The following is a 24,429-nucleotide window of genomic DNA, read 5'->3' as shown; positions in this document are numbered from 1 at the left end:
TTCCCCTCGCGGTGCAACGAAGGACTGTGCCTGTGTCCGGTTTTCCCCCCCGCATCTCCTTAAGACGATTTCCATAGTAACCTGACCAAGTGGCTCAATATCGCAAACCTGAGGATTTCGGCGGCCCGCGGGCATGACCTCGGCCAGGTAACGCTGCCATCTATTTCTCTTCCATTGCAAACCGCTGCGCTCCTTCCAAAGTTCCTTTTGTGGAAAATCTCCCAGCCCAGCGGAGCCCGGGGTATTTGCAACAGCGTGTTCCTTCCCAGGTGCTTACCACGGGTCCCCTCCCCTGGTGCTTCCCCAGGATCCATTATCGGATGATTAATAAAATTTTTTTTGTTGCCTCCCCCGCTCCCTCCCCTTTTTGATTCCCTCCTCCCCTTTGCTGCGCTCTTCTCGGCTTTTTCCCGGAGACTAGAGATGGGGGCGCCGGGAGAAGTCGGGGGCGGGGAGGCGAGCGCGGTCCAGGGAGTGGCGGGCTCGGATGGGCTGGCTGCAGTGGGCTACTTTGGACATCACGGGGTTGCCCGCGCTGGGGTCACCGGGAGGGCTGTCAGCGCCGGGGAGCCCCGCGTCTCTAGACCTGGGAGGGAGGGATGCAGGCTTGGGGGTGATGGAGCGCTTAGCTGGGTGGCTGGCGAGCGTCCATACATCATAGCTTTCCTTCCCACTCCCCCGCCCCTCTTCGGGTTTCTCTTTCCCCATCCTCCTTTCTTTCTTCCTTTCCTCACCATCCCTCCATTCTCTCCCCTCCCTTTCTTCTTTTTACCTCCCTCCTCTTATTTCCCTTCCTCTCCCCTTTAAAAAAAGAGGGGGGGGGGAGGAGGAAATCATTTGTAACCGTTTTCGTTCTGCCAACATGGGAATAGCTGTGAAACCTGCAGCGTGGCCACCTCAACCTGGTCGTTTTCAGACCCATCCTCATCCATCAACATATTTGTTTCCTGACTCTATTGATCTCCCCGGATTCTGCAGAAATGCATTCTAAGCTGGGCGTCTGTATGTCAGAATCGGAGTACTTGAGTTCCAAGTATGACATGTATTGTAAGGGTTGCATATGTTTTAAATTCAAATAAGCCATGGGTATAAATAAATATATCTTTGAAAAAAATCAAGTCTTATTCTAAAGTAACTTCCATCTTTAATTATTGCTATACTCTTCCCCCTCTTTGACATTTAATTTGAGAGAACTTGGGAGACAGTTTTTTTTTTCTCTCTCCAGTTTATGAGAAACATGCAACTTCTATTTTCTTAATTATCTTTGCTTTGAACTTCATTCAGTTTGCACTAACCAGTCACTGAAATGAGTGGGTCATAATTAAGGTTCAGATACTTGCTTCCTGAAGTCCAAGCTAGCTGAAGTGTAACCTCTGGTACAAAGTGTGAAAAGAACCAGCGGGGCCAGACAGATGCTGCCAAAGAATACAAAAGGCTTAGCAACTCCTGTGTGAAATTACTAGATTCAGACTTTGGTACCTAAAATGTGAAAATACAGTAAAGCCAGATTTTTAAAAAAAATTTTTTGGTTTTGAGCATGTGTGCAACTATACTAAGTATGTAGGTGTAAGTTAGCACTTTGCTATTTAAAAATGATCCACTTTAATTTAAAATCCATTCTTCATTGTTTATGTTGAAGACATTTGCTCACCATGGTTTATTCTTTGAAACATAAGATGTCTGTATCATGAGAAAACAAAGCGGAAAAACAGGATGACTTGTATTTGACCAGAACAGGATTTATGTGAATTTCTAAAATTTCTCAAGAAAACCTAGTTGTTAAGCTCTCAAGTTTTCCTGAGGTCAAAATATTTCCCATGTGAAAATGACACTGATCAAGGATTTTTCTCCACTCTTTTAGTCATGTATAGTGTTTATGACAAAACAGATCTCAGTTTTAGAGAGCTCCGTTTGTCTCCTTTCCTTTGTCTGCACATTTGTCTTTAAATTCAACTATTAATATAAGATAAAGGCTCTTGAAGCCCGGGAACAGATCAGGAAGAAGAGAAACTACTGATAAAATGGAAAATACACCTAAACCAAGAGAGAAATACTTATGTTACTTTACACTGTTTTCTTTGTTTTTAATCATTGAAGAAGCTGCACATTTTAAACGTATTTCATTCTTATTCATACACCCAATACTGTTTATACCAGAGGTCATATTTATCTGATTCAGATTGATATTTACAAAGACTTAATTTCTGTACAGGGAAAATCCAAAATGTAAGCTATTATTGTTGTGGTTTCTTTCTAATGAACAGTGATAATAGTAATGGTCCTTCATTGTTGTTTTTACCACTTTGAAATTTTTGATGTTTCCTAGGTGGGTAGGTGTCTTTTGACATATTAACAAGGTGCTCCCAGCAGGCTGAGTAGAACTTGAATGCACAGTTAATTGTAGATGCAATAAAATGTTCATTTTTCTTGCTCTTGGTTTAAGACATGTCATGCCCTTCTGGTCACTTAATATTTTGTTGTGACTGCTCTTCTTTATGTATGTGTACTTGAAGGATGTAACATAAAGACTGTTCTAAGTGTCATGTGATTTGAGGTTAAAAGGCGTGTTAGTGACAAGTCATAAATTACCCTATTTATAGTACATTGATTCTGAAACTGTCCCCCTCCACCCTTAGTGATTGTGTTTATAGATGGATCACTTAATGAAAGGATAACAATGATGAGCTATCTATTTTATATTAGGAAAGAAAAAAGTTCCTCAAATTCACTTACCCCAAAACCTTATTTTCATGGGGAAGGATTTGCAAACGGTTTTGATCTGATATTTTAATAGACCGAATTGCCAAACACTCCTAATTACCAGGAATATATTTTGTTAATTGTGAAAATTGCTAGATCTCAAGTTGTCTGGAAGGCTCCAAGTGACTCATCTTTGGAACTCATAGCAACAGGAAATGGTTGTCTTAGGTGGAAGCTGAAGTATGGTCAAAGACCTACACTTTGTGGTCATTCAGAGACTTGATAGGAAAAGTATTAGTGTGCTGGTTTTTCCTACAGCTAGTTAGATATTAACCTTTTGCCTTTTAATGAGAATGATTCCCAGGTCCTGTTTTGCAGTGTCCCTTAATTGTTCATTTACTTGAGAGGTATTATACAATTCTCAGAAAACATAAGTTTAATGTTTTTTAATAGTAAGTAACTTAGAGAAGTGTGTTTGAGTGTCTGACTTTGTGCATAGCTGGGATAATTACATTGAGAGCATCATCCAACTAAAATGAGAGATGGTCTCACCTTCACAAATGGTGGGAGTCAGAAAGTTGTAGAGAGAAGTAGGAGCCAAAAAGCCAAGATTATGTTCCTACTTTTCCACACAGTTATTCTTTTAGAGTCCTTTTTTCCTGATGTCATTTTTTAAAGAAGGAAAATAAGCATAGTCTTGTTCCTATTTTTGAGTTCTCAAACATGCATGACATCCTATATATGTGAGTGTACATATGGTAGATATTAAGACACACTGTCCCTCTGAGGCAACAGAAGAGACTTGTGAATAGAGAATGGAGATCTCCTTGGACTGTTGATGGATGGGTAATGGTATGTATTTTTCCTTCTGTTCAGGAGAAGGTGAATATATCACTCTGTTCCATGGACAGAGCTCAATGACTAATCACATAACATAATGTGTAAGTGCTGAACACTCCCAGCAGGTATCACCCTTTTATTCACAGGATGTGAGTTGGTAATATCTTTGCTTCACTTTTATTTTTAACCATTTAAGAGCTCCTCTCCCTCCCACACAGAAAAGGAAGCTTCTGTGGACCTCAGGGTACGAAAAGACCCTAGAGCAATCTTTTGTTCAGACTTCATTTTTCCTCCCAATTCTGATTGTCAACAATAATATCTGATGTGAGTCTGTGGTCCTGATGTTTCCATAGGTCATCATCCTTCTATCCTTCTCTGACCCAGTTCAAGTCTTGGGACAAGCATTGTGGTAGCACTGATTCTGATTTAATGCAGCATTCAAGTTGGTTACATAACTCGGTGGTCTTGTAAAAGAAAGCTCCAACTCTCTAAAATTGTATGTATTTACTATTATAGTTTTGGATGATTCTAAAGTGTTCAAAGGAAAAAAAAACTGATCCCAGTAAAGATGTAAGAGCTGCTGGTTTATGTCCCTGGATTATGCAAGGTTTGTACAATGATATGTTCTGCTAATCATTTTCACAAGAGTTGGCTCGTTTTAACTATTTGGGATAATGGAGAGGTAGAGATTTCAAGGTCAGGAAGTTTGGCTGGTGACACAGCCAAAGTTTTCTTGAGACTAGAAAGCAAAGTCATTGTTTTGACAAGTTCAGATATAGCCATATGCTTGCAACTTAAGTATCATTTTATCTTGCTTTGCATGTGCTTATATGTGGTCCATCTATGTGTAGAGCCATGAGCCTTATATTCCACTTTGACTTTTTTTCTAATGGGAAAGATAACCTAAGTCCCTATCCTTACTTGATGGCTTTTGGTAGGTTTTTAGCATATCTATGGGAAACAAGTGGTACCTTTGATTTGCTAAACTAATGTTGTGAATACAAGTATGACCAGGAAGTCATACCCTTTTGGAATTTTTTTTTCCCAATGAAAAGAAGCACTTTTTATTGAATGCCCTCTTATGTTTCCTGATGAAGATAGAATCAGACCTGTGGTTGCCGCATGGCATTGATTCATCCTCAGGCAGTATTGCCCAGCAATTGCAAACATGGCAGCAATTGCAAACATGGCTTCTGGACTTCCTGAGATTGATCCCAACTCTGCCACTTAGGATGGAGGTGATATCGGGTGCATTTCTTAATCTGAGTCTGTGTCCCCATCTGTGAAGTAGTTGTTCAGAAGGATTTTGGTAATGATTGAGTGAGAGAATATATTAACATAATAATTGCAGTTGGTGCTGCTGTTGTTGAACTGTATGGCAAGGCCACTTATGTTTCTGTTTAGATCTGGTTGTCCTTCTTCTGTGGGAACTGGGCCTCTCCTCTCTTTTCTTCCCTCTACTTTCAGCTTCAGACTATAGGGAAAGTCAATGTCCAGGTACTTGGAAATAAGAGTAAACTTTATTATTATTTTTTTGAGGGTGGAAATGCCAGTCTTTTTAGTTTCCATAAAAGTTCATTATAACCTTTTTTAAAATATACAGTACCAAAGTTATCCATGGATTTTCATGTAAAAATTGAAGCTCTAAATCTGGAGTAGCTAAAGTAGTAAAACATTAGTTTAAAAATGACAAAACCATAACAAACAAAATTTCTAGCTTTAGTAAAATGGTTATTTACTTATAAGCTATAATTGCTTACTACAATGCTGTTGTAGTCCTAAAATTTTAAATTTCTGGTTTCTGCTATAGAATGTTGCTGAATAAATTTTTGGTGAAACCCCTTGAAGTCTCATTGAGAAGATGTATTTTGGTTAAAGATGTGATGTTTCATCCATTTTTTTTTTTTTTTTTGGTTTGAGTTTCAAAATTCAGAGCTTCATTGTACAAGTAGTTGTCTCTACATAGTGATGGTATACCCTCATCTGAAAAATAAATTATTGGATTGGCTTACCTCTTTAAAAATTTTTATTATGTAAAGTTTTGAATAGAAATAGAAGTATGGTGTAATGGGCTCTGATGGACTTATCACTTTCAATGGATAAGGTAACCTTTTATAATCCATCTCAATTTAGTGATTTTATGATTTTTCTGACCATGCAAATTATAATTAACTTTGATTGTAAGGATCTGGAATATCTTCTTTTTAAGTAATACTGATTCTGCTATTAGTGAAATTGAAAATAAAATGATAATTATAGCACCAAGCATTTAATGGCAAGTCAGAAGAATATACACAAAATGAAACATGACAAATGTATTAGAACTGAGCAAATGTAGTAAGTCAGGGCTAAATACTGGAATTAGTTTGATTCAACAGACATTTAACTCCCCACCCCTCCTCAAGATTATAAGATGTCCTCTAGTAGCCTGATTATTACAGTGTCATTATACATAAGAATAAGTTTCAGTAAATTGAACTATAATAATTATTAAACTGTATGATATTAGTCTTTCATTTGGAAGCATATCTCAAGAGTATAATGACCAACCCCCAAGATGGTCCCCAGGTATAAGTCACTTTGCTTTGCTTTCTCCAAAATACATGACAAGAACAACTTGGAGGAAGGAAGCTTTATTTGGGCTCATGGTTTCAGAGGTCTCAGTTCATCATCAGCCAACTCCATCATTTTGGGCCCCAGAGAGGCGGAAGGTCATGGCAGAAGGGCATGGTGGAAGAAGGTTGTGCAGGTCATGGCAACCAGGAATTTGGGGCAGAGAAAAGAGCTAGGGACAAAATATAATTCCCAAGGATACACCCCCAAGTGATCTATTCCCTCCAGCCACACTCACCTACATATAGTTATTACCCAGTAATCCGTTTAAATTAATCCACCAAATGGATCAGTCCACTGATTAGGTTATGGCTCTCCAATCATTTTACCTGTGAACATTCCTGCATTGTCACATGAGCTTTTGGGGGGACACCCCATATCCAAACCATAACAAAGCCCTTGGTAGTTCCCCGCCCATGTTATATGTTGTGTGATCAATTGAATATGCAGGAGGAAGGACATGTGAGTTCTGAGGTTCTCATAAACACATTGCCACTTTTGCTCTCCTCTGTTGGAGCAAGAGGGAGGCCTAACAGCCAGTACCATATACCAGTCACATGGAGGCTCCAAAATCAGAGAGGATGCTTTAGCCCTAAACAAGTCTTTACATGGCTACAGTCTGGGTAATACTCTGCATCTTCTTAAGAGACCCCAAACCAAAACCACACAGGCAAGCTACCTCTGATATCCTGAACCATGGAAATTTTGTGAGTTAATGATTATTATTTGAAACTGCTAAATTTTTGAGCAATTTGTTACACAGCAGCAATAAATAATACAATAATACAAACTCTGAGAAACTCAAACTCTGAGAAAGTGTTAGAGTCGACTCTCGTGTTACTCCAGAAGTTACTTTTCCTCCAACATATACAGGTCTTTGTGGCTTACGCTCTTATTGTTGCAGAAGCTGTTGTTCTGTTATCCACTGAATTATGTAAGACAAATATGCCCCAAACATGACCTACATAAGGCTCTAGGAACATGTTACCCATTGTAGCCATTCTTCATGAATTTGTGTTTTAACTTTTCGTGTGTAATGCTAGTTATATTTCTTAAGCACGGTTCTGGATTATGTGCAGTCTATTAGTTTTTCTCGCTGTTCTATTACAAAGGTAATGAAATCTAAAAATTTATACTATCATAGCTAGAATGGATTGTGTGTAAACAAAATTTTGCTGTATCCTCACAGATAAAATATGGTAGGGGTTAGAGAACAAAGAAAAAAGATAGACTCAGTTTTTACTTTGTGAGTCTGTTTAATTTAATCTAAATTACCATCCCCTAAAAATTCAAAAAGTAAATCTTCAATGTATCTATATCTGAGTGTTTAGAACTTTTAAGACTAGAAATAAAGGTTTTTTTTTTTTAACCTTTAGATTGATGTGAATATTAGGTTGTTTACATAAATGAGCCACCAATCTTCTTTTGGTTTGGGGCTTGTGATTTTTTTGTACATTTGTTATTTGTTAGGGTAACTAATAGGATTCTTGTCTGTGAAAAGTTTTTCAGATTGAAGGTTATCTTGGTATAAAATGAAACAGTGATGGTGTTCTCTGACCCTCACTAATATCCTGCTCTCTGAGAATTGAAATTGATTTTTTTTTCTTTTTTTTTTTTTTTTGGTCTTTGACATAAACATTTACTCTTTGAACAAGCATAACCTGGGAGAACTTGGGAAAACCAATAAGCAACCCTTCAAATATTAGTTTTCAGGACATCACAAATTAGTTGCATCACAAGCCTCGGGATAGAGTTAATAAAGTCACTAGTTCTTCCTGATATTTTTATGTTCAAGCACAATAAACAGTAAGAACTCTTTAGAATTGATAAATACAGATCTGATTATTTTATTCCTCATGAAATATGTAGAAATTAAATGACTGCTGGTTACTGGAAGAAAGGATAGATAGCAGATTTGTACAGCGTCTGGGTGTATGTCTTGATAAGCAGGTTTTTGTCATTGGATAATGTATCCTATCTTGTGTGCTTGGCACATCAAACATTACATTACTTTGTCCCATGAAATGAACGTGTTGAAATAAAAATAAAGTTTGTAGATATATATGTCTTTTATACTATGATAAGGATGGTGAGTATGGAGATGAATAAAACAAGGTCCTTGCCCTTGAGGAAGTTGTAATGTATTTAATTTATAATTTTAAAAATTTTATTATTTTTTGGATTATTGCTTATTCATAGTTAGACTTGGCAATTTATTATGGTCAGGCTGAGTTCAATCTAAGACTGGGTTGGATTATGTTACCATAATTGAGAGTTATCCTGAGTTCTACATTAATGAATGCTGATGCTCTCTTGAAGGTCTCCTATATATGACCTCAATAACCACAAAGGCTTTTCTGCCCACAACAGATTAACTCTCAATGTCACAGGAAGTTGCATTAGAAATGATGCCATTACCTATAGCTTTTTCCTTTCTTTTTTTCTGTTCAGGGTATTTCCCATGGGGCATATGTCTATATTATACTTTGAAATTCTTTTTCTTACCAGAGGAGAAAAGCATCTCATGAACTTTTAAGTAAACTGATATTAGTGCTTGCATGGTAAGAGAATTGTATGGTAAGAAAACACATGAAAAATATCAACAAATGGATTCAGTAGACAGAAAAATACTCCCCTTCCAATGTCCATGTTGCAGTGTCTAGAATCTGAATATATTGTTTTTCATGGCAAAAGGGACTTTGCAAATGTGAATAAGGTTTAAGGCCTTTGAGAGGGGACATTGGTCCCTGCCAGATAATCCAGGTTAATAATATAATCCCTGAGTCCTTCAAAGCAAAGAATCTTTTCCAGTTATGGTTTGAGGCATAGATGAGATGAAGGAAATAGGGTCAGGGATGCTTCCTTGCTGCCTTAAAAAAAAAAAAAAAAAAAAGAAAGAAGCCATTGGTGAAGAAATGCAGGTGGCCTCTAAAAGCTAGATGAAGGCAAAGAAACAGGTTCTTACCTGCAGCCTTCGGAAAGAAAAGCAATAATTATATGCTTACATCTGGGCTTTAGCCCAATGAAACCCTCTCAGACTTCTGACTTCTAGGACTACAAAATCCCATTTGTTTTGAGCCACCAAGTTTGTGATAATTTATTTCAGCAGCACTAGAAAATGAATGCTTTGGAAGAAAGCCTGTAGCCATATTTTATTTCAGGATGGGTTTGAAAAGTCAGTGGATTTTCAGAGCTTTGGGATTATGAATTGCATGTAGAGATTGTAGATCTGTAGAAAGAATTAGAAATCTTGTCATTTTAACTAAATGGCCTTACCATGTTTGGATTTTTAATTATGGTAGGAGGAGTTCTGGAGAACAGAGCTTTTGTATTCTACCATTCTCAGTCTGGGGCTTTCGTGATTTCTTTAAATTCAGTTTCCCTGCTATTATGGATCTTGCACTGGTCCATGATGGTTCAGGCCAGTTTAGCTTGCCATAGGCCTTGGCTCACTGGGAACAAAATTAAGATATTATATATGAAGGGACTCTAACTCTACTGCATAAATGTACATAGGTCCTTGTTAATTGTATTTTAGTTTTCTTACTGTCCCTCTTTCCTTCTAGGATGGTTGGGGTTGGTGGGGAGGAAATTCTACAAAGTAATTGTGGGAATGTGGTAGCAGTACTGCTGCTTCTGACTGCCAGAAAACCTCCTGTTCTCCAGGTCTCTCTGATGTATGTGGCTCCCAGACGGGTGGCTGCTGGAATGAATGCCTTATTTCAGAAAGACTGGATACCCTTGGGCTCACCCATGTACCTCACTGCTCACTACTTAATTACACCAAGATTTTAAGTGAGGAAGAAGTATCATCCACACTTTCATCCTTCTTGTGGCAGAATCCAGGACAATGTCTATACACAGAAATTTTCTGAGAAAACACTCCATACAGTACAATAACATTTTAACATATAGAGCAACAGTATTATTTTTCCTGCGATGGTGTATTGTTGTATGGTATATTCTGTTATGTAGTGGTCCAGAGTTGTCTGATTGATATTCAAAGGGTACATTTTCAATGAAATAGTGTAGAACGATGATACTACCTCTGTTTCATATTAAAATAAATGCAGGCTTACACCTTGCACTGTCCTTGATCTGTGGCTGAATCTCCAGGAACATCAATTGTCCTATTGATTTTTCTTGACGGCCAAGTGCTAGGAGAATGAATGTTACTTTCCTGGCATCTGTGTATGTATATGGTTATTGTTTTCCCTTCATTTTCTAGAAAATTGGTAGTTTTCAAGCTGTAGTTTACAATCAAATGTGAGTCCCATTTTTTCCCCTCTCACTAAAGACATCTGTCTTCTCTTTGCCCTGATACCCATGTGTTCCCTACCCTTGACACAGCACTTCTTCACCAACATTTCCAGGGGGTGGTGAATCTGAAATCTTAGCTTTTGACAATAGTGACTGTGATTCAAATACAACTTGACAACTTGCTTTAGACAAGCAACTGTTGAGACCTCCTGTCTATGTAATCAATAACAACAGGGCTATTTATGCAGAGTTTTAAATGATCTTATCTAGATTGTGAACCCAAGTGGGAAAACAAATCTAGCTTAGTGGGAATTTTGGAGAGAATATTTTCTTGCCCGAGACTTGGCCAGGAATTTTTATGATATATAATCATGAATTTGTGTTAATATTTATTAATTCTGTTAGTTGAAGTATGTATTTAAAATAGTTGCAAAGACCTAGAGAGTGCCCTCTTTATAGCACAGTGTATTAGGTGATGGGCTAGGTGCTGGGGGAAAGTTGGGGCAGGGGTGGGGTGGGTGGAGGAGGCAGACCTTGTCCTTAATGAAGTTTTCTAGCAGGTGAGGTAAAGTTTATACAAAGGTGATAAGTGTTGGTATCTGAATAAAGGAGTCATCTTTTGGATAGGAAAAGTGCAGAATGCTTACTGGAGAAAGTTGCATTTGAATATGATGAGGCTATTGGTAGTGTCCTACAGATGTCAACCTCTTTCTGTGTTGCACCTGTGCTAATAGGTATGGCTTCTGTACAATGAGATTTCCAGGTTGAGCTGGTTTGAAAAAAAAAAAACCTGTTTTAAGATTTAGACATTCTTTATCACATCTTCATAGTTGGTCAGTCTTGCCAGTCACAAAGTTCTAGAATTGTAGAGATTGTATTAGGAGATGTTTGTTGCTGGACTCCACACCACTCATACTCTCATTCCTATGCTTTTTCTTACACACATCTATTCTGTTCAGTGCAGAATAGACAAGGATGAAATATAAAATAGTTGTTTTTAAAATTATAGCAGGTGACAATACTTTTTACTTAATTTTTTTGAAACAAAACTTTCACTATTGCTCTAAATGTTTGAAGGTTCATAGGGAAACAGAGGTGGGTGTAATAATTGTGCATAGTGGCTAGGCATCAGCGAAGAGTGCCCAGAGAGTTGCTTGACTGAGTCATAGAAGATGAGTGGGAACCTGCCAGATGGCCACAATGGAGGGGGCTGTTTCAGGATGTGACTCTGAAAGTATGGAAAGACATAAGGAAATATGAAAAGTTTAGGGACAGTGAGTCCCTAGGAGCAAAAAATGTGTACAAGGGACAGGTGCAGCATACTGCAGCCAGAAGGGTACCTAAATTTTAAAGAATGGAGTTTACATTTTTTTTGAAGCAGCAGTGATCATTGAAGAATATTAAACAGGCATGTTGGAGAGCAAGATCAGTACTGTAACATTTCAATGTAAAATTGTTCATTTCAGAAGCATTACCATGTGTTGGCTAAGAGCAGAGTCTTCACAATATAACACATCCTATATGTGGTGTGAATGGGGTCAAATTAATTTCTTCATGTTTCAACTTTTTCATCTGTAAAGTGGGGGTGATAGTATCAGCTGTCTCAGAATGGGTGGGAGAATTACATGGACCATTGTTGATAAAGAACCTATTATAGCAAGTATCTAGTAGTTGTGTACACTTAGTGTGCATCTTAATTTATTAAGAATAGCAGCCATATTTCCAAAAAGAAGTTGGCAGTATAGAAACTGAAAAGGGCCTTAAAAGTCACATGCAATGTGTATTATTTTAATCTCATAATAAAGGCCCCAAATCACAAGCTGAATTCTACAGCTTTCTTAAAGTTGAGGTTGTCTTGTTTTCTGCTTGAAGAAGGATAATTATAAAATGAGAAATGATAGAAATTAAAAACGAATTGCTAGTCTGGCAAACAAATAGCATGGGGCACCCTGACTAGAATCACCCAAATGGGTGAGGTTGTTGAAACCCCACCTCACTGGTAGCATTGATATCTGCATATTTTAACAAATATAGAATCATTACAAGGCAGTCTACAAAAACAAAACAAAACACATTTCACGTTGTAAGACTTTCATTGCCCTGTCTCAGTTGGTCCAGAGCAACTCAGCTGAAGTCGGAGGCATCCAAATGGTGTAAAAGTTTGCTATGAATTCTGCTGGCCTTTTAAAGCTAAATAGTTATCAGTAAGGTATGGATAAAACTGTTTGGATATTCACTTGAACATTTCTGTTGTACCTAGGTAGTAACCATTTAAATATTCTTTTTTAAAAATGTATGTATGTGTATATATATATATTTTAGTTGTCAATGGACTTCATTTATTTATATGCAGTGCTGAGAATCAAGCCCAGTGCCTTACACATGCTAGGCAAGTGCTCTACCATGAGCCATGACCCATTTATTAAAAAAAAAAAAATCAGTAAAGAAGACGACTGAGATGGAATGCTTTAATTGGTAAAAATGTATGTATTTAGTAAGATCATTGTATTTCATAAGCAAAATTGTGCATATTATAAATATACAATTCTTTATTTACCAAGATATATTATATATACCACAGGGTCTTTCTGTTAGTAAAATCAGTATTTTATAAAATGGAAATGTAATCTGATACATCATAACATATCTATAGTTTTGTTAATTAATAATTGTTTTGCAACTTTAAAAATGTTGTGAATCATCTGCCTATTACCTCAGCAAACTTTAAGATCATAACCATGATAATTTTTTGGTAGAAGAATGTTTTTATTTCACTGACTTACCAATTAATGTTCAATCATTCTGTTTTATCAGATAAATCCAAGCAGCAGGACTTATAAATGTTTGTGGTTTTTCATATAATCTCTCAAGTGTAGTACAATGAAGAAGTCAGACCTTGGCCCTTTTGCTGAGCATTTGCTTGAAGGTTGAATAATAAATAATTGTTACACTTCCAGTCATGTGAATCGCTGGTACCAAAGGAAGGTGCAGCGAAGAGAAGTTTTTAATGATGAGTTGGTGCTGTTAATGAAAAATAAGTGGGTGGTAAATTATATATGCAATCCCTTGGAACATTAACCTCTAGCACATGTGATTATTTTTATTTCATTTTTTGCTTAGATTTAGTTTAATTTTTTGATGCAGAAATTTATTGCTTTCTAAAAGATATTTCAATTAGAAAAATGCTTCTTTTTGTATTGCTTACCCAAAAGGAGATTTTGAGGAGTGGCCACTTTGTGGTTGGCTTTCTCATTTGCATTCTGCACCCCCTCTTGGAGTTCTTGTTAGGGACCTGTATGGATTTATTTGAAGAAGAGTACACATTGAATTGGACCTAAGGATTAAATGAATTCCATGAATTAGAAGGATGACCTTGTAGACAGGAAAAGATTTCATTATGTCTTCCCTGCTTTCAGTGTAATAGAATTTGTGTTGTATACCTGATGTTCAGACCTTTATTTATTTATTTTTGCTTGGGTTATAGTGAAAGAATAGATTGAAATTCAGCATCCAGGCAGTGGACAATAAATTGGCTGAGTTCTAATTGTGAGGAGTATGGTACTACATTTTATTTTCCCTCCTGTCATGCCCAGCAAATAAATAATCCTATTTACATTTCATCCTCTGAACATTCTTATGTCTTTATTTGAGCATGATAGGAATACTATGTGGGAAAAATGGTTTTATGGTTAGAATCTTATTTATGCAGTTTTTAAAAATTTCTTGCATGCATAGCCATATTGGTATGAAATTCTGGTATTGTACATAGGTATTAAAGCTTTGTTAGATTGAGAGATTATAAAATTGAGGGGGTAAAAGAATTTAACTGTCTGTTTCTGTGTCTTGGAGAATACAGTCCACTGCTGCCTGTTAGAGAAAGACTTTGGAAGCCTCAAAATAATCAAGTCAGATGGTAAAGTTGTAACAATTTAGTGCTAATTGATTAGCTTTATGTATAAGGAAGTGCAATTACATGCTATTCCCTATTCCTGACATCTGTCTTTTTAAAAAAGTTAATGTGAGTTTTAAACCAGATTCATTCACTACCATTCAAAGTGTTTTATTCTGCACAAGGGCCTGATTGAACTAAGGTACCATGATAGCCATCTGTGACAATGGGGGGCAAAATAAAATAGCCTATGGTTGGGTCAGATCATCTCTAAGAGGTAATAGAAGAATCCCTAAGGCCTGGTGAATGAAATGCCCCCAAATCTATTTTTGTACTCTAGTTAAAAACAATCCTTAAAAAGGTAGCATTGAAAGTACATGAGATGTAATAAATCATTTCCTCTTTCTACAGTTTGGTTTAGGGAAAATCTCTAGTAGCACCACAATACTATGACAGTTTGTTAATAGGAATACTTACTTGATAGTTGTATTTATATGTATTCTTTTGATATTTTCTGAAGTTTTTTAGCATCTGGCAGCTTCAAGTTTGGAAGGTACATTTACATATGTTTGTCACCAATTTATAGGTAATCAAATAGACTTGAAGTAAAGTTCAGTGGTTTATTTGACTTCACAAAAGTAACTAGTGGTAAAGTAGAATTAGCCCAGAGTCACTAGTTTCTAGACTTCTGAACTGACATTTACAATTAAAAAAGGCATGTAGGAATTACCTGTTACTTCTGGGCATTTTCAACCATTGTAGAGGTATGAAAGTCCTATAACATTGGGAGAGCTAAGCACACTTTAAAATCAGTCACAGCAGTTGGAAGGGGAGGAATGAATGAAAGAGGACTTCTTTCCCCTTTGTTTCTTGGGTTGATGTATCTCATCTTTGAAATAGGTTTTTTGCAGAGTTGATGGTAATGGTGAATTATAGTTACATGAGGCAGTGTCTTCTATGTGTCATGAATGGACCAAGTATGTTAATGTGTTTTTCATCCTCACTATAAATGAACATTGTAGATAATTTGCTCATTTTTCTTAGGGGTATGTGATTTAAAGTGTCATGTCTTTTCTCAAAATGAACTAATGAAACTTGCCTCTGGAATGAATACATGCATTTTTATAGTATTGAAATTGTGTAAATAGCAATGTTATTATCCTTTCCTTGGTGAAGACATATCATTCCAAATAAATACTGTTAACCTTGGGATTTGAATGTGTCCTTCAATCAGTTTGAGATCATTTTGTATAGCTAGAGTTCAGTCAAATACTACTTTTAATCAGCTAATTACATAAAGCAGATCAGGTTTTCCTGCCAAACAAATGACTGGAGAGGAATAATTCTGCAAGTACACATCTCTGAATGTCCCCTCCTCCAAAAAAAAAAAAAATAGTACTCTGAGGAAACCATTCTAAAAAGGTTGAAGTTGAATATGCCTTGGCTTGGTGCTACGTTGGCTCCTACACTTTGGCTGGAAATCACATCTGCATGGGGTACATGTTTGTAGTTTTTGTTTCCAATTTTGAAATAGTTTCTCATTTCTTTAGGAAGAATATGGGAACATTTGAGTGTGTTTAGGAAAGAATTAGTTTAGGATTACCTCCCTTTCTTCTCCCTGCCAACAAATTCACTGATCTCTGTATTTATAGTCTTATTGCGTTAACTTTTTCTTTCCATCTTCCAAGGGTCTTGAGGCCTCAAAGATGAAGGCAGTCTTTTTGAGCATCAGTTGACCACAAGGGCTTTTCCTGACTCTTGTAGAGTTTCGGCTTTCCTGTGGTCCTTCTTGAAAGCTATGTATTTGTATATGACTTCAGAAATTTTAAGATCTTAACATATTTGATCTTAAAAAATTAATATATTTACCTCACTGAGGCCAAAGAAGGCTATGTATTTGTATATGACTTCAGAATTTTTAAGATCTTAACATATTTGATCTTAAAAAATTAATATATTTACCTCACTGAGGCCAAAGAAGGCTAAGAGATTGGCAGAGCAGGTTAGAATTGGAACAGAGACAGGAATGCATGTATTTTTCCTTTCAGATATTTGGATTTGAACTAGACAATTAAAAAGTAATGCAGTTTCCAAAGTTAAATGATTATTCATCTTCTACTCATAGTACAACATAAGTAATTACAGTAGGGAGTCATACCTCAGGCATCTGTTACACTGAACACAAGCAAAAATGCATTTTAAAAAAATGCTGGAGTTAAGATAATAGCATAGTGTTCCCATCTAGGCATTATAGGAAGATAACGATACAGCTTTTTCCATAGCTTTCCATTGCTTATTGCTGATTTCTACTTAGTTTTCCTTCTATCACCTGTAGGTTTCAATTGAATATCAGGAAAATAGCAGAGGTCCACAATATTTTCTCATGCCAGCAACTTAGTATATATCCAGGAACTTGGAAGTATACAATATTGGGAGTATACTGAAAAAGGGCTTGGTATGCTTATTTTCTGCCTGTATCTTCTGGGCAGGCCTCTGGGGTGGGGACATCATGGCTATGCTGAGATAATGTGGCCTTGTCAGCATGTGTGGGACAGTACATAGTCTCATCTTGAGTAGTATGTCTCAGAAGTCTATTTTTCCACTTACTGGCATGAAATTCTGTTTAGATGTTAATATCCCAAGTGGGACTTGGCCCTAAGGGTTAGACCCAGATGAGGTCATTCTGGAAGCAATGAAAGTGACTGCAGTGGCAGGTCAGGATGTCAGCCTTGAAGAGATGTCTTGGAACCCCTGCAGTAATGCTTATCAACTCATAATACTCCTAAAAGTGGAAGAGGACTATAAATGCATGCCCTAAGGCTCTTAGGGTTGGTTATAGAAACAAGTAGAAAATGGCTTGTTTCATATTAAAAATTATTGCTGATTTTACATTCACTTCATAATTTTTGTGTTACTTATATTACTTAAAAATAAAATTGAAAATCCAGAAATAGGCACCCTATTTATATGGGGGATTCTTGGGTTCTCTGGCTTTTTCTGTATAATTTCCAGTGTTTTACTCCTTAGTTTGAGAATCATAATTCTACTAAGAATGAAAAAAGTAATCCAGCAGTCTAAACTTTTCAAAGGATTCATAGTTTAATATGTGAGACAAACAATCAGTATGGAATAAAATAGGGAAAAGTATCCAATGACAGTTTACTTTTTAAAAATTTTTTAACAAGCCTGTTATTTTGGTCTTAATGAAATTCCAACCCCTGTTGGTGAAGCAAATAAATACCAAAATAAGGAAATCAGGGTAATAATGTTCTGTCTGAGGAAGACTGTGTAGTAGGAAGCATCTTGGGAAACATTTTTTAGTACTAGCTGAACTGCATATTAATGTGGGATCGTAGGCAGATTTGTAGCCTCTCAAGCTTGGGTGACTATGTCTTTTTGTGGATATGCTATTCAAAATAACAGTGGCTCATCAGGCATAAACCCAGACTCTCCTGGGCCAACTGGTTGCCAATCTTCACTTCTCTGTTAGTTGGTGAAATGAAAAGGTTAGAATAGATGCTTTCTTGAATTCTTCAACAGGCCTCACCCCTGCCAAAAAAAAAAAAATGTTTAGTTTGAAGCCTGGATGGGGCAGGATTCCAATTCCTGTTCTTTTCCATGGAATACTCCACCCATAGATGCTGAGGAATCCCTGGTTAACAGTTTGAAGTAACGACATTCAAGGAGGTTCCACCCATCATTTGCCCTGAGCTGGAATTGGACACCACATCTTTATATCCAGAAAATGTTGGGTAAATGTAAATCCTAGTAGAAGAAAAGATGAAATCTAAAGTAACAGGGTATTCCTTTTATGCTCTGTCTTCTTGCTTGATCCTTTCTTTATCTTATATTTTGTCTTGTTATTTGGAGGATGAGATTAGGTTGTCCTTTATTTCTTTACCTTTTCCTTTTACTGACTCATTTGATAAGACCTGAACCTGAAGAATTTTGGATCTACCTATCCATAGATTCAGGCTTTACAAACCCAGCATCAAACTGAAAGTCTTCTGTGTGCTCAGAAGAGTGAGGGTTTGTTCCCTGACCCTCCACAGTCATCAAGGTGAATATCCAGTGCTGAAACCTCATGTCATACTCAGGGTGCCAATAAGCCATTTCCCTCTTCTTGGTCTTTTTATTGCAGGTGTCTCATCCATCTTCCTGCACATGATTTGGGAGTGTTGCTCCTAACATCATCCTAACTGCTGTGTCTATTTAGTGGTTGAAATTAAACTGCCCTTTCCTCTGCCTGTGTAGCATGTGGACAGCAGAAGCCAAGCTCCTTGCAGAAGGAGTAGAATGAACTCAGGACTCTGGTCACGGAGGCACTGGCAGACATGCTGCCATCAGAGCATAATGCTCCTCCCATACTGGATGTTAGCTGGAACAGGAGGGAGGGGAAACCATCCTTTAGGTCCCTCCTGTGTTGGTGCTTCAATATTGACTGGGGCAGCCACTTGAACCTTTGTGACTCAGTCCTCATGCGGAACATCTGGAATCTCCTCACGGGAAGCCATTGGCTTGAAGGCTCAGTGGTTTTAGACCTGGCCCAAGTCAAGCAGACCTGCTTTGTGTTATCCTTTCAAAATACTTTTCTTTTTCCCCTCTGCTTGGAGTTACAAGTCAGCATTGGGCTAATGACTTTCCTGTCTAGATTTAATCATCTGCAGAATTCAGTGCTTCTGGGTTGATGCAGCTCCCTTTCTGGTTTATCTGGACTATTTCAGGTGCAGTTGTCTGAGAATGACTGGTTAGAGGATGGCGTCTCTCTGTGGCTCATAGGCAGTAGGAGGTACACAAGTGCTACAGCTAATACATATTAGCTGCAGTGGCATCTTCCTTTCTGCCATCCCCCAGTTATAATTGACCAACTGTCATTCACTAGGGCCTACTGTGTGCCCTGTGTTTTACAGTACTTTCCCATTTAACAGTAAGGTGATTATTAATATACTATTGCTCCTATAATGAATTGCTACTGATGTAGTAGCTTAACACAGATTTATTTCAGTTTTGGAGGTCAAGACCTAAAATCAAGGGGTCAGGACAGCTCTCCTTCTGGAAACCTTAGGAGAGAGAAGCTGTTTCTCTTTTTCTCAGCACCTGTGATTATATTCCCTTCTTTGTCTCTCCTTACTTTATGAGGACCCTTGTGATTACATCACATCCACCTGGATAATCAGCATAATCACTGTCTCTCAAAATACTTTACTTAACTGTATCTGCAAAGTCTTTTGACATGCAAGACATCATAGGATGGGCTCCAGGCATTAGAATATGGACATCTTTGGGGGCCCATTATTTTGTCTGCTCCAGGTAGTGGTAACTACCACCACCAGAATGATGGCCATAGCCAACTTGTTTGAAGTTCTTGTTGTATTGCACATAAAGCACTGGTTTATGTTGGGTTGGTGATTTATCTGTTTTACAGTTGAAGACACTGAGGCTTAAAGAGGTTAAGTAACTTGCCTAAAATCACGTAGCTAGTCAGCTGCAGGAAAAAGAATTCAAATCCAGTTTTTTGATGCCAAGCTCATCCTGGTCGCCCCTTCACAATCCCACTGTAGCATAGACGGACTCAAGTGAAAAAAGAGTGCTTTCAGGTGGTCAGTAGGGAGTAGTTGGCATTCAAACTCAGTGTCTCGCACTCCAAAACATCAGACTTGAACAGTGTTCTGTATGTGCTGATGGTCAGATTCCTTTTCTACCTGCAAGTTTGCTGTTGGCCATGGGTTGTGACCTTTGTTTTCCTTGTTTCCCTTTTTGGATAGTGCTTTTTTATTGAAGTCAGCTGGCAAAGGCTGGTGCTTTGGCCCTGATTTCATAGGGGTGAGGGTTAATGTATGAAAGCCTTTGTCCTGGAGCTGCTGAGCTCTCCTGGTTTGTGACTGCTATTGCTTGAGCACAGTTTACTTCTTGGTGTGGCTCATGGTACCTGGAAGTGACCATTGGCAGCCTCATTTGGAGTAGAGGCCCTGACTCACATTGAATTTTAAACACAGTCCATGGGATGGAAAGCTAATATTTTATGGAACCAGCTGCAATTTAGTTACCATAACAACTTGGTAATACTCATTCTGTCTTGGCTTACTGCCTCCAAGTGTGATGTACAGCAGTCATTCTGGCCAGCTGAAATGGGCTCTCACCTTATTCTTGTCAGGCATATTGATACATAGCTGTTTCACAACACACATTTCAAAGTCATCACTTTTATGTCGATGACCTTCCCTTAAGCTATAGGTTGTATAAAGAGGAGCTGCTGAAGTACTGCTATCATTGTGCTGTTTCCTGTTGGCTGCAATATTTTTTCATGATATTATATGTCTGTATGTGCTGGGGGGGTGGGTGTATGTGAGGAGATACAGGTAATGATTGAATCCATATTCTTGGAGCAGAATATCATAGTATAATAGTGTACTGAAGTTATCCTCCAAAATTGAAAACCAAAAAACAAAACATCCAAACCTTGAAATAATGTTAATTTAATTCCATTTTTATGCAGTGAGTTAGATATACTCTGGAAAAAGGTGTGGTTAATACAATTGGAGAGGGAATTCTTTTATTCAAGCATTTTATGAATGCTTTATCTTCATTTGGCATTCACTAAACCATGATGAGTATTGTCTCCTTAATGATAAGTAATCTATAGGAGGATTTAAATTTTATGGGAAATAGTGAGTTGAGCTGGTGGGGATTTGAGGGAAATCCTACAACTGGATTTTGTTTTATATTCTAATAGGCAGAAGAATTCCCTCCTGTCTTGGGAGGGATTGCTAGGAATCTTTGAGGGGGAAAAAACCTGAGGTAGGGTCAGGATGTATTCTTTACTCTTCTTTGTAAAATACAGATTTATATTCATCCTCCAAGGGTCTGCAGAGACCAGCACTAGAGAAACCAATTTCTCTCTGCTTTGGGCCATGGGATCTCCTGTCCAGGGAAGCATCTGTGAACATCTCATTGGAAACTGTTTGGAAAATGGTGCTTCAGAGTAGTGCTAACAAAGAGGAAACCAAGGTCGGAATTTCACCTTCTATTCCTAACATGGCCTGCAGAGACTCAGCTGTGGGACAGATGCTACACTTTTATTCATATTAAGACCTTATCATCTCCATTTACCTCCCCAAATATTATAAAGGCCATTTCCGGTGGTACATGCCATCCAGGATGCCCTCTATTGATTTGAGCAATTAGCACATTTTCTTGAGCCTCTCCTTCTCTCAATGTGGGAATGTATTGCTGAGAGAGAAAATGGAATTGTCTCTGGGGGAGCCTAAAGACAAGGAGTGGTCTCTATTTTTATAGGACAGCTAGAGTTTGGTCTTTTGAAGGGAGATAAGTAATACAAACACTGATATAACGTCTTTTTAAAAAAAAATTTTTAGTTGTTGACGGACTTTATTTATTTTAATGTGGTGCTGAGGATTGAACCCAGTGCCTCATACATGCTAGGTGAGCAGTCTACCACTGAGCCACAACCCCAGCCCCTGAGGTACATATTTCATATTCCATTTAAATGTGTGGAGGTATAGTTTGTATAATTAAGGTACTCTAAGCTCTTTGTGTCTGTCAGAATCTTAGCATAAGTGGGTTATTCCTCTCAAGGATGAAAAAACAAACTAGTTATGTGATGTCACTGAGTGAGAAAACTGTCTGTAGAAATAGTCCCAGGCCTCCCTAAAAATGCTCTCCTTTTGCTTCATTTTGGCCAATTCTAAAAAACTGAGGTAAGCAGTGATACATAGAGGAGGGTGATGAAGCCTTCCCAATGGTGCCTCCTAAGGAGCAGGGTGGAACATTCTGTCCTCATTGTTGCTGGCTCTCTCATGCATTGCCTGCTTTTTAAGATAACTGATTAGGAATGGAATTTTCAGGATGATTTCCTGCATACATCCATATCCAAGCTGTTATCCAGTATTATTTTCTTTCCACCCAAAAAAGCTGGAGAAAACACATTTGAGTAACTGGGTAGGCAGGAACCAAGCCACTGACTGCTGTTTACTTCCTAGACATTTTGAGATCCTTTCCTGACTCAGCTGGTTTGCTGGGTCTTTGACCGCAATCCCGTGAGTGCTAGTGGTCAGTGTATTGCCTGTGATTTAGCTGAGTCAGTAGCTTTTCTAATTCAGAACAGTCCTTGTGTGCTGTATTGCCTACCATGGTTAATTATATCCAAATAACAATGCCACTTGGCGACTTGTAGGCCATTGTTAATCTGTCTGATGAACCTTCTGCATATCCCATTTGTTAGGATTTTATGCTTTACTTTCCTTTTCTCCCTCTTTCTTTGTACAATAACATCATCTAGAATTTTGTAAAAGTGTGATTTTTTTTTTCATTTACATTCTTTAGCCAAACGGATATAGTCCTAAACAAAGGGATTGGATTCATCCAGCCCTGTCTATATTGTTAGCCAAAAGAACCATATGCCAGGGTAACTTGATAATGGAACACTTAAATGTAAACTTTCACTTAATATTTCCAAGTAATTTTCTCCCTTGCTGATCCAAAATTAAAGCTAGTGGCAATCAACGGATAATGACCCAAAGTGGTATAACGTGTTTTAAAATATTTGGGTATTATGCACAGCACAGGGAAAAGAAATAACTGCTCATGATCATGACTGCTGAAATGCTGACTTGATGTTTATTTTCAATAAATGTAATAACTAGTTTCATATGAGTACATAATTTCTAGGAAGAAACAGGAAGAGCTAAGCAAAATAGAACATATATAAGACATATTTACCCACTGAAAATATACTTCATGGTACACAGTCACTAAATTTTTATTTTTAAGAGGGAAATCAGGTAAATACAATGTGTTAAAAATCCTTCTTGGCTTCAGAAATGTTAGTAGTTCACATATTTTCTTAGGTGCCATCAGCGCAGTTACTCATTTCTTGGCATAATGTGATGAGGGTGTATCTTTATGACAAATTAAAATGAAAAGAAGTATGAGGACTTGCTCCTTTGCAAATATCTCCCGAGACAAGGCAGACAAAGAAATCATCTATGTTGCTTCAGTGAAGCTATAAAAATAAGACATGCTGTGGGCACAGATAGAATCAGAACCTAATGAGCATCAGATACAATAAAGACAAGAAATTTGTTGACACTGTCATTTCACAGGCTTTTTGCTGCCCTGATGAGCTGCCGGACAAAGGACTTTCTGTTCCTGTCATTTAGTCTTTGAGTATGAGTTAAACTGTGCCTGTCTGATTGTCTTAGCACTGAGGGACTTGAGGTAAATGGGGCTCACCCCTGGATTGTGGTGAAGCCGAGTTTAAAGCGTGCCTTTGGTGTGGATATCCAGTCTTTGATGATCAGCACCCCTGCTTTAACCAACTGGGTTCCACAGAGTGGGGATTGATCCATGGGCATGTGAAGAAGTGTCTACATTTTCATAGTCATTTTTGAGGGGTGTTGGTAGCTAGGGGTGTCATACAAGTCTGCACAGAGGAGAGGATGTTTGGACTTGAGCCTTGTAGGAACTGTAGGAGTTTGCAGCAGGCACGATAAGGTGAAGCACCTTGGCTGACAGGATACCCAAGAAGTTAGAAGTTGCATGGAGAATCTAAATAGTGTATAGTTGGAAAAGGGAAGAGATAGGGCCTAGGTTATGCAGCCACTCCATGATCTGCTAAGGTTTAGAATCTCTAGGCTTGCATTTTATAAAGATGGAGACTGCAGCAGTATGGGGCAGGTTTTGGTAAACTGCTGAGTCTTGAGAGTGGAAATTTAGTAAGCAAATAGATTCAGCAGTTTTGTTAAAGGTGATGAGGGCTACGTTAATGTAGCAGTGGTGAAATGGACAGAAGGAAGTGGCGACAGAGAAATGTAGGTGCTGCTATCCCCAAGACTTGGTAAATTAGAAATGGGGAGCAGAGGATGGTAACAAGAATTAAATGAGATAATATATTTTAAAAATGTGTTGAACGCAGTATATAGTATCTGGCACAGAGTAAGAATGTAGGAAAAGGGGAGTTAGTTCTTTTTAGTTTCTTTTTAGGAGACATCATAGAATCTGGGTGCAGTGGCTCACGCCTGTAATTCCAGTGGCTTGGGAGGCTGAGGCAGGAGGATTGTGAATTCAAAGCCAGCCTCAGCAAAAGTGAGGCTCTAAGCAACTCAGTG

The 24,429-nt window shown here is 37.9% G+C and overlaps 1 long non-coding RNA gene across 2 annotated transcripts in view; it reads left to right on the top strand.

Moving 5' to 3' along the window:
- Positions 1–6: 6 nt before the first annotated feature.
- Positions 7–24,429, top strand: part of LOC125617231 — a 221,953-nt gene continuing 197,530 nt past the window's right edge. For both annotated transcript variants that reach the window (XR_007348154.1, XR_007348153.1), the window contains exon 1: positions 7–147. This is a non-coding gene — a long non-coding RNA (uncharacterized LOC125617231). The remainder of the gene's footprint in view (positions 148–24,429) is intronic.

Source organism: Marmota marmota, unplaced genomic scaffold (genome assembly GCF_001458135.2).
Source record: "Marmota marmota marmota unplaced genomic scaffold, marMar, whole genome shotgun sequence".
Taxonomy (NCBI): Eukaryota; Metazoa; Chordata; class Mammalia; order Rodentia; family Sciuridae; genus Marmota; species Marmota marmota.
The sequence above is the reverse complement of the archived record's forward strand: the minus strand, read 5'-3'. Positions and strand labels throughout refer to the sequence as shown.